At 35.0% G+C, this 11,755-nt stretch overlaps 1 pseudogene; it reads left to right on the plus strand.

Moving 5' to 3' along the window:
• Positions 1-8,808: 8,808 nt before the first annotated feature.
• LOC125392807 (small ribosomal subunit protein eS12 pseudogene) lies at positions 8,809-9,220 on the plus strand (annotated as a pseudogene).
• The last annotated feature ends 2,535 nt before the right edge of the window (positions 9,221-11,755 follow it).

The raw sequence follows: 11,755 nt of genomic DNA on the forward strand, positions 1-11,755 counted from the left end.
TTCTCCCTCTGATCAAGATACTTATACATTGTTTACCTTTTGAGGTCATTGTCCCCATTTGTTGCACATTTGCTCAGTGATTGTTATTCATATTCTAATATTCAGTGACTTCATATTCTAATATGAAGTCTTAGTCTTTAAGTTATAAAGATTTTAAAAATTAAAGGTTAATAGTTATCTATGTTTATAATACTTATAGCTAGACTAATCTGGTTCCTTAGATACATGGAGATTATATTTTATGTATATAGGCAATCTTCAACCTCTTCAAAGATCTGTAGAATATGGCATTTAAATAACATAGGGCTCTGTTGACATAAGGCACAATAGCTTCTGGCCTTATCAATCTATTCCCGAGAAAATGTTGAGCACCAAAGATACTCCACTTGGAGCTAGTTTTCATCTTGACAAAACTGGCCTGTGGGCAAGAAACTGCCCAAGCAACGACCACTGACAAAATGCATGTTGTCCAGACAGAACACGCAGGATACAAGACAAAAGACTGTCAAATTTTGCTAAGACAGAGTAAGGTGCTTTTTAAAAATATTTCCTTATTCTGCAAATAGTCTGTCAGTTACTCTAGGACTTAGTAAAAGTTGGTTGCTCCAACATTGAAAATGAGACTTTGAGTGATTGCCCAGGTATCCAGTTGTCTCTGTCATTTGTTACACATTTTGGAAGTCGCTTGATTATACTTCCTGCTTTCTCAGGTAATATTATTTCCCTTCTCAGGATTTTTTAATGGGGTTGAAGACGAGATAGTTGTAGTTACTTTCCTCTCATGACTTGGCCAAGTTATTTATATTACAAGACTTAAATTCTTTAGGATACCTTCTTATTTAGCTTCTCTAGGATCACGAATAATAGGCTCAAAGTCCTTTAATTATGGCTAGAATCCACTTATGAGTGAGTACATGCCATATTCCTCTTTTTGGGTCTGGCTTACCTCACTCAGTAAAGCGTTTTCTATGTCCATCCATTTGCATGCAAAATTCAAGATGTCTTTGTTTTTTACCGCTGAGTAAAACTCTAATGTACATATGTTCCACACCTTTTTTTAACCATTCTTCTATTGAGGGGCACCTAGGTTGTTTCCAGGTTCTGGCTATTACAAATAGTGCTGCTATGAACATAGTTGAACAAATGTTTTTGTGGTAACCTGAAGAAAATCATGTAGTTATCCTCCTGGAGACTGGAAATAGACAAGAGTCCCAGGTAACCTCGGGTGCATGGGGGGAGGGTTGTTGGAAGGGGAGAGGTTTAGAGAAAAGGGAGTAGGGGAGGAATGGGGAAAGCTCGGGGGACTGGAATGGGGGGAGGGAGGAAGGATGGATATATCTCAACTAAGGGAGTCATTTTAGGGATTACAAGAGACTTGATAATAAATGGGATCCCAGGTCCAAGGAGAGATCCCCAGATTGCTCTCTGGACAGAGGAGAGGGTGCCTGAACTGGCCTTGGCCCATAACCATACTGATGAATATTTTGCTTATCACCATAGAAACTTCATCTGGCAATGGATGGAGATAGAGACAGAGACCCACATTGGAACACTGGACTTAACTCCCTAGGTCCAAACGAGAAGCAGAAGGAAAGAGAACGTGAGCAAAGAAGGCAAGACCAGAGGGAACCTTCATCTGATGATGGATGGCGATACAGATGGAGACCCACATTGGAGCACCAGACTGAGCCCTCCAAGGTCCAAATGAGGAGGAGAAGGAGAAAGAACATGAAAAAGGAAATCAGGACCACGAGGGGTGCGATCACCCACTGATACAAGGGGACTGATCTAATGAGAGTTCACCAAGGCCAGTTGGATGGGGATTGAACGAGCACGTGATCCAACCAGATTCTCTGAATGTGGCCTGATTCTCTGAATGTGGCTGGCCCGGAGTCTTTCTGAAAAGCCATTGACAATACACTGGGACTTGTTTCCTCTGCATATACTGGATTTTTGGGATCCAGTCTGTCTGGATACTCACCTTCCTGGACCTGGAGGGAGGGGGAAGGAACTTGAACTTCCCACAGGGCAGGAAACCCTGACTGCTCTTAGGGATGGAAAGGGAGGAGGAGAGGGAGTGGGGGAAGTGGGAGGGTGTTGGGAGGAGGGGCGGAAATGGAAACTTTTATAATTTAATAAACTTTGGAGAAAAAAAAAGAAAAACAGAAAAAATAAAAAAAAATTCTTTAGGATAGGATATTTTTGAAACGTTTATCACATTTATTGCTTAATATTGTTTATGCTGGTTATAATTCTAACATTTATACCTGACATTTGTTCATATTGCCTATAATTTGTATTAGACTTAGAACTCTCTTATTTAATCAAAAGGGGGATGTGCTGTAGAAAATCCTACATCCAGTATCCTATAAGTTACCAGCCAACTTGGGTGTAGTCTCTTATACTTAAATGCTGGTGTAAAGCATGTATTTGTTTTCTCTTCTGACTGCTGGATTTGATTCCTGTTCCAGTCATGCAGAGAACTGTGATCTGTGAGTCTACCACTAAATAAATAATCCTTGTTATACTAAATTTTGAGCAACTGTGGGATTTCTTTTTAGTGTCCATTTTCATACTAATTTTTTTCAAAAGCAAGTTATCATAGTCTTAACTTCAACTCCACAGCTAAAGAAGAGCAGATATAGTTTATGAGATATAAATTTAATTATACTCATATGCTATGCTAGATCTGTAAGAGTATACTGACAATCTAAAATATGGGACAAAAAAATGAAATCCTTTACCTTTCCAATTATATAATAATGGTGTTTATTTGTAGGAATACATTTTAGGTGGTCAATGTAGAGAAAATAAATATATTTTTCTTTGTTTTTCAATTCTTTTTAGTACTTTTCCTTCATACATGTTTATTGCATAATATGATAAAATCCACCTATGATTACAATACTCTAGCTTCTACCATAGAATACCCAAATATCTGTTTCCAAATTCATATTCATTTTATAATTCACTATACGTATTTAGATAATTTTTCTCATGTAGTATTCAAAGTGAGTCATGAACACCACAGATTGTAACAAAATTATCAGGACAAAGAAATCACTAAATATCCACTTGGATATGGAGAGCTTCACTTGTCTTACACAGGTGAAATCATTATTATTATCCCATCACAGACCCAACACAAAAGCGTAAATACAATTCCTTTTTTATTCTAGAACTTACATGTTCTAATAAAAAATTTTAAAGTATGTACCCGGGTTAGGAGCATTGGTCATATACACTTTAAAGAAATTAATATCTGTACTTAATTGTGAGAAAAAATAAAGAAGCTCAATTCCTTAGAACAATAACAGAAATCCACAGATATTTTATTACTTAAAAAACTCAATTTCAATAAAAAAGGAGAAGATGAACAATAAGTTTATGAAGATATGAAGTAGCCAAGATTCTTTCTCCCTGGAAGAAAAATCTTTAATGAGTGGTGAATCCAGTGGCAAATAATAAGAAAAATATCATTGAGCACAAATGTTTCCTTTTAGGATATAGCATGATATCAACAACTATTATCTCTAAAATTAGTATGTGCTTGTTTGTGTGTGAGTGTATTACTGTATGTGTGAATTAAATTATATCAATATCCAAGCTATTAAAATACTCAGCATAATAAAAGTAATGACAAAAGTGACATTTTTTACAATATCATGTTCTCAACTAGGGCTTATGGTTCATCTATTTGTGGGTTTTGGATACAGTAAATAGTACCCTACATGAGTTCTCTTGGTGAAGCCAATTTTAAATTCGAATAGAAAGTGATTGGTTGGTTATTGTACTAGCACATCAAGTGTGGTACTTTGATAGATCACTTGTTTTGAATCACTTGCAGGGGTAATATTTGGGCAAGAAGGTTAATTCATTTTCTTTCTTAATAGCACAGAATGAATCTTCTAGAACATTTAAAGGTAGTTCATTGATATGAAGCTTCTGTGCCAAAACACACTCATTTTCTTCATAAGCCTTATTCATACATAATCACTGAAAATAATTTTATGTTTCATAAGAATATTTTTAGGTAGATTTGCAATAGTTTCCCTTGCTTCTACCTTATAACCATCTTTATTGTTCCTCATGTAAAACATGTTTCAGTGACTCTGTTCAGAAGAACCACTTACAAAAACCACTGTGTGTGGAGAAATAAGACATTACTTCACCAATTTCAGCAAGATCGAGGGACTTTTACATCAGGGGAAAGTTTGAGTTCTTTTTTCATCAAGAGAGGAAGACACTGAAGTATATTTCCTTCAAATTGTAGAATTTCACTGTGATATTTTACCAGCTTTGGTAATGTGTCATTCTTTTTGTTATTGTTTTATCCTGTCTGAGAATATATATTTGCTGTGATTTCCATGGTAATAATCTATAACACTTGTGAAAACTTGAGTTGTCCTGTTCTGCTACCATTAATAATTGCAAAAAAATTGTAAAATTTTCGAATTAGTTTTAACCTCTTAAAATCTATCTATTTCTCTCATTGACCTTACCTTTGAATCTGTTCCACATAAAAATAAAGAAATATGTTTCTCTACCTTTGAAAATTTTAGTGTGAACCATGTCAACCATATAGCCTTATAATAAATGACAACATTCTGTCTGTAGGATTCCAAGCCATGTCTAACTGTCTGGTAGTTAAAATGAATATTGATTTCTTAGGTTGTTGTTGGCATCTTCTGTAGGCATTGAGTCCTAAAAAACAGAATTAACATTAGCCCAGGGCCTACCTATAGTAAAAATAAAGATTTATATACTCCACAGCACTCACAATAAGTAATCAATATCAACTTGGCCTGGAAACTGAAAGTATTAGGGGACCCTGTAGGGATCCAAAGAGATTAAACAGAGAAAACAGCAAGAGCAGGTAGGAAAATAAATAACCACTGATAGATAATAGAACTGTGTATTAAGACACTCTCTCTACTGAGTTCCTTCAGCCTTTATTCTGTTTTATCTCATTAGCCTAAGGAGCATCATTTTTTTTTGTAAGCAGCCAAATTTTACCTGAATATCATTACACATAAACAATTCTCATCTGGCTGTTCTTTTGTGATTTTTATTTGAAACATATTATCTATGAAAATACAAAATAAGGGTTTTCTTCTCTAGGAATCCAGGATGGAAATTGGACAAAAATCTAAGGTGATTCTATCTTGTTTTAGGTGACGATTATGCCATTTTCTCTGATGTAAAATTTCAGTACAAAATGTAATCATAGGATCTATATTTAAAATGTACTTTTAAGTATTTTAAAAAGGAAATAGACATGAAGTTGTGTTGGAGAAGTTTGCAGTGTGGAAGGTTCTGAAAAGAGTTATAAGCAGTAAATAGTGGGTAGATATGATCAAATGACATTTAATTCATGTTTAAATTCTTGAAGAAAGAATTATAACACAGCAAAAAACAGCTTGGTCTAATCACAAGTACCATAATTGTAAAAAAGTCAAGACCCGATCTTATTATAATCTATTTGTTTAATTACTATATACTATTTAATAATTTACTGTTATGATTACTATTACATAACAGTTGGCTTATTAAAAAAGATTCACTTGTTCTTTTTCCTGTTTTGTCTGCTACATCCTGTTTCTTAGAAGACTTCTTGAGTCTTTCATATTGTCTAATGATTATGGTGCACAGTCCAGATTAAGCAATAGATGGACAGCAGAGAGCAAGGAAAAGGAGTTTAAAAAGACCAAAAAAATAAATAAAATGTAACTTAGAAACTTAGAGTATCTTAATGTAGCATCACTATTATTAGTTTTGGCCAATAAAAATATAATAAAATTTTCTCCTAAAAATAAATTAAAATTAATTCATTTTTGTTTTCTTAAGTTTATAGTATATCCCATGAACTATTGAGTTTGTATTTTAATGTCCCACCAATTTCTATAACTCTGATACCCATATATAGAAAGCATAGATAGATAGACTTTCAGAAGTTTTACTCTTTCATTGCCTTCATGTACTTAAATAATATTTTCTGCTATAAATTTATTTTATCAATATTTTCATTGTTTTTTACTTCCATATTATTGTAGAAAATGAATGATGTTTTTTAAAAAATTTCCATGAAACCAAATTTGTTGTTGATTAGTCTGGTTGGATGTGAAAGAGACAAAGATATAGATGGATATAAAGAAAGGAAAAGGATAAATATAGAAATATAGGAGAGCTGAAATTTGAACAAATAGCATCTTTCATTGGGTTTCATTATATACTCAAATGCTAAAAAGAAATCATTATTTTACCTCCCTTTCTTCTAGAAACAGTTATGTGTACAGGGGAAATTGGATCAATGGAGAAAAGAATGTCTTATTCCTGGCATCTGCTTCCCATCAGATAATGCGTGGCATCTGAGTCATGATGTCAATACAAGTAATAGATTTTGATTAATACGTCTTATGGTGTCTTGCATTCAAATACTGTGGAGCATTATTAGAATAACAGATAGTATAATGACTTTCATTGGAAAAAAATTAGACACTCATATTCAGTAGCATCCATTAGGAAAAGGAAAATTACTTGCAAGTGAACTTCTTTAGAGCAAGGTCTGTGATGAGTTTAACAAGAGTCTGTTGTAAGAAGGCCGCTTGTTTGTTCTGACTGCTCAGCAGCTCAGGCCTGAAATAACCACACAAACTTTGTTAAATAAATCACTTTTTGGCTTATTAGCTCTGATTTCTTATTGGCTAGCTTTTTCATCTTAATTTAATCCATTTCCATTATTTAATATATTACGTGGCCTACCGATAAGGTAACAGCATATCTGTCTCTGACAGAGGCTACATGGGTTCTTCTTGACTTGGCCCTCTTTCTCCCATCACTCAGCCTAGCTTTTCCTGTCTAACTAAGTTCTACCTTGTTATACACCAAGTCAGTTACTTTATTCATTAACCAAGAAAAGCTACACATAGACAGAAGGACTTCCCATATGATCCCCCCTTTTCTGTTCAAGTAAAAAGGAACATTTTAACTTTAACATAGTAAAATTACATATATCAAAATAGGTATCAAGCAATAATTACAGTTACAATATTTATATCTACTTTATCTTTTATCATAACTAAGGAAAACTATAACTATAAACTCTTCAACTCCATCAAAGATTTCAGAAGGAAGTAAACAGTAAGTGCCTTATAAGCTACTTCCAAATCTCTAGAATTGACAGAGACATATTGCTTCCTGGACAGTCATCCAAAGTTGTTCTGTAACATTGGAACATTCATCCCATCTTCAGCCTACAGGCCAATAGTATCTGGCAAAATTTTGCATGAAGCAGGAAATTTCAAAGACAGTTCTGCCTATATTGGCAGTTTGTCAGTAACTTTCTTCTCTGTCCTGCAGAATGTCTGGCAGATTTTTAATGAAGTGGGAACCCTGAAAGATTGTCTCACCTTTAGGCAAGTTCAGCAGTCATTTCTCTGTGGGTCCTGCATAACTAATTCATAGGGCACAGCATCAAACAGTCCAGGTAAGAGCAGGTTCTTGCCAAATGGCTAACAAACTCCATAAGGAGGCTCTTTAATGTCCATATTCCTCTTGAAATAATCGGTACTGCTAGGAACAGATGTATATCATGTCATGAAAAGTCCTAAGCTATTAAAACATTTAAATACCATATTCTGAAGGTCTTTGAAAGATTTGAAGAATACTTATCTATCTGAAATATATCTCTGTACATCTGGAAAATTTAAATAACCTGACTAGAAGCTTGACTATTGTAGATGATATTGGATGATGGGATAATAGATTGGTACTTGTGAGTTATTGTTTTTAGACAAATATATTGGTATCTGAAGACTATATAAATGTAGTTACTTTCCTCTCATGACTTGGCCAAGTTATTTATTATACAAGACTTAAGCTAGTTAGAATAGGATATTTGTACTTATTGTATATAATTTCGTAGTAGGTTTAGAACTCTCTTACTTAAATAAAAGGGGGAGGTGCTGCAGGAGCTCCTTCTGCTCCTTCAGCCAATAGCCGCTGAGATACCAGCCCATTGGGGAATGGTCTCTCCCTCTATAAAAAAGCAGTGGCTGTGCTCCATTTTCTCTCTGGCTTCTGGCTCCATTTCCAGCTCCTAGACTCCTTTTCTGATCACACAGAGGGCTGTTTTCTGGGACGGTGATCTGTAAGTTTTTCCCCTTTAAGTAAATAACCATTCTATTAATCATAATTCCAAACTGGTGTGGGATTGTTTGTGACTTACGCCTTCAGATGATTATCTATTAACCTATAATTCTTAATTATACATTGCATTTTTAAATGAGCTGCACAAACTGAATACCTCAATCAAGAGCAGAAAAACATATATATATATATATATTATATATATATATATGTATGTATATAAAACAAACTTAATCTAAAATTTGTACAATTAAACTAAGATCCAAACCAATGCAAAGTATTCATCTCTATATCATATCCTCCTTTAAATGTAAACAAACATTTATAAACAATATTTTGGAATTTTGGTGTAGTTCTCTCCAAACTTCCTCCTGTTTTTTATTGGGCAAAATTAATCTTTTGAGTGGTGTTCAATGTGACCTTTCAGGACAATCTTGATCTATCAAACCATATTAGTCTGGACAGATTCTTCATGTTCTCACCCTCTGTGTTAACAAATAAGAACCACTTTCCAAAGTAACATATCCTTAGACCCAAATTTTGAATACAAAATACCTTTAAAGTACAAATGTTGGGCTCCCCCCCCCCCCCCGCCTGCTCAGTTGCGGAGGCGGAGCCACGGGTGCGTTCAAGATTCGGCCTCACCCATAATCCACTATCATGACTGAGGAAGGCATTGCTGCTGGAGGTATAATGGACGTCAATACTGCTCTTCAAGAAGTGCTGAAGACCGCCCTCATCCATGATGGCCTCGCATGTGGCATCTGTGAAGCTGCCAAAGCCTTAGACAAGCGCCAAGCTCATCTCTGTGTGCTTGCATCCAACTGTGATAAGGCTATGTATGTCAAGTTGGTGGAGGTACTTTGTGCTGAGCACAAAATCAACCTAATTAAGATTGATGACAACAAGAAACTAGGGGAATGGGTAGGCCTCTGTAAAACTGATCGAGAGGGAAAGCCACGGAAAGTAGTTGGTTGCAGCTGTGTAGTGGTTAAGGACAATGGCAAAGAATCTCAGGCCAAGGATGTCATCGAAGAGTACTTCAAGTGCAAGAAATGAATAAAAAAAAAAAATTTGGCTCATTAAAACAAAAGTACAAATGTTGGTTACTTAGCACCTTCACAGTCAAAAACAATTTTAAAAAACACAATAATATAAAAATCTAGGCTCTCTGTGAGTATTCCATCTTTACCCGGCTTGTTTTTCTTTTTTCCTATTACGTTTTTTTTTTTACAAGTTTACTCTCTCTATTTTTCAGAATCTAATGCATGAGAACCAATTCAAAAACTCCACATCTTGCATTTTCCAACCATGAGGCTACAACTGCAACACCTGATGGCTACTAATGGTTATTTCACCTACACTAACCCTCAAGGATGTGTTGATCTCACAGTGGAAACCAGAAGGCGGTTCTCTTGTTTCCACAGGAGAAATAATATGAATACCATCAAAAAATATGAATACCATCAAAGGAGAAACCACTTGAGGAAGAGAAATGACAGCTCATCCACAGAGGTGACAACCATACTGGTGGTAAGAAAATCTCATAACAGGGCTGGGGCATGGTTTTGTTCTTGTCTTTAAAGGAAAATACACACCTTCAAAAAGTCAAGAGATCTGCAAGCTTTGGATGCAGAAAAAGTAAAAAATAATTATCCAGGAAGGATCACCAAGCAAAAAGGAATATGATTTATGAAGACAGGTGATCAATAAATACACACACACACATATACATACATATATATATATATATAGAGATAGATAGATAGATAGATAGATAGAGAGAGAGAGAGAGAGAGAGAAAACTGACCTGACTTTGGAGTTGGACAATGTCTATTCTTCTCTAAACCCAGGCATGCTGTTTAAAAAAAAAAAATCAGAGTTTCTATCTTATATCAGGAGTCAGCTGGTATGGGACACAAAGAAGAAAAATTTAGGAAAAATTTATTATTTCCATGCCTATTTTGTCTATATTGTATTCTTCATTGAAATTATTTCTATATGAATAATGTTTAAGTTTATTTCACCGTGAACAGTAGACTTTCCTACATATTCTTTTCCTGCAGTAATCTTTGAAGTTTCCAGGAAGAAGATAGGGGCCCCACAACAATGACTCCACCTGGTTGAAATGACATCATGATGCTGATAGAGCTACTATAAGACCGTATTTTGGGTACCAGCTGCTGAAATGGTTCACCTTCTCACAAGTTCTGGCCAGAACTCCAAATAAGAACTTTAGAAATACACTATCAACTACTAAGAAATCATTTGAAATTTTACTAGATGGTAATCTTGAAATGCAACCATTGCTTTACAAAATTGCATAAAAAGAACATCACCACCATGACAGGTGGAAGCAATTCTAGGAAATGACATCCCCTCTCTCAAGTAAATTAGTCCTCAGGCTTGGTGACACTATTTAGGTGTTGATTTTTACTTGTATGAATGTAGAGGGTTATTGTGGAAATTATGAAGGCCCAGAAATCTACTTGAAATAAAAAGAGAGAAAATTGAATAGGATATGTAATTTAGTGTCAACTTATTCACACTAATAATAATAATAGTTAGTAAAGAGTAAATTCTTGTGAGCTATTATTTATGGATAATTTACATTGGTATATGTTGGAGGGGAGGGCCACTTGTTGATTCCTGGACACTTAGCACTGAAATAACCATACAGATACTGCATTAATTAAATTGCTGCTTGACCCGTTAGCTTTAGCTTATTATTGGCTAACTTTTACCTGAATTTAACCAATTTCTAGTAATTTGTGTATTGCCATGTGGCTGTGGCTTACCGGGTAAAGTTTGGTCCTATTCCAATGGGGCTACATGGCTTCTCTTTGAACTGCTTTCTTTCTCCCAACACTCATGTTAGTTTTCTCAGCCTAGCTCTGTTATTTTGACCTATCACAGGCCAGGACAGTTTTTTTCATTAACCTTTAAAACCAACACATAGACAGAATGACCTCTTACACCATTTCTACTTTCTCTTTAAACAAAAAGAAAGGTTTTAACTTTAACATAATAAAATTATATATAACAAAACAGGTATTAAGCAAGAATTTCAGTTACAATATTGTTATCTACTTTCTATCTATCCTTTGACTCCATCAAAAACTTCAGAAGATTATAATACTAACTACCTTAACAGGAAGTGCATTGTAGCAATTCCTGAAACTCTAGAAATGACAGACATATCTCACTACCTGGACAATCACCCAAAGTTCTTCTGTAACATTGCAGGCACCTATCTTCAGTCTACAATCCATACCTAGTATCTGGCAGATGTTTCCAGCCCCTTCCAACATATTGGTGCTAACGTGGCAAACTAAAATCCACTTAAAAACCTGAGAGAACTTCAAAAGGAATTTTAGACACAAAAATACAGAGTTTAACACAGCTTCTTTATTGACTGAGGTTTCTGCCATGCCCCATCCTGCAGTCATTCAGTCCCAAAGAATCACACAGAAGTCTACAATTCTAAACTGATTGGCCCAATATCTCAGGCTAGTCTTATTAACTAGTTCGTGTAAGTTATATTAGCTCAAAATTCTTGTCTATGATGGCCACATGACTTGTTACCTTTTTCAGCAAGGCAGTCACA

This window comes from Myodes glareolus, chromosome 2 (assembly GCF_982192425.1).
Source record: "Myodes glareolus chromosome 2, mMyoGla1.1, whole genome shotgun sequence".
NCBI classification, from domain to species: Eukaryota; Metazoa; Chordata; class Mammalia; order Rodentia; family Cricetidae; genus Myodes; species Myodes glareolus.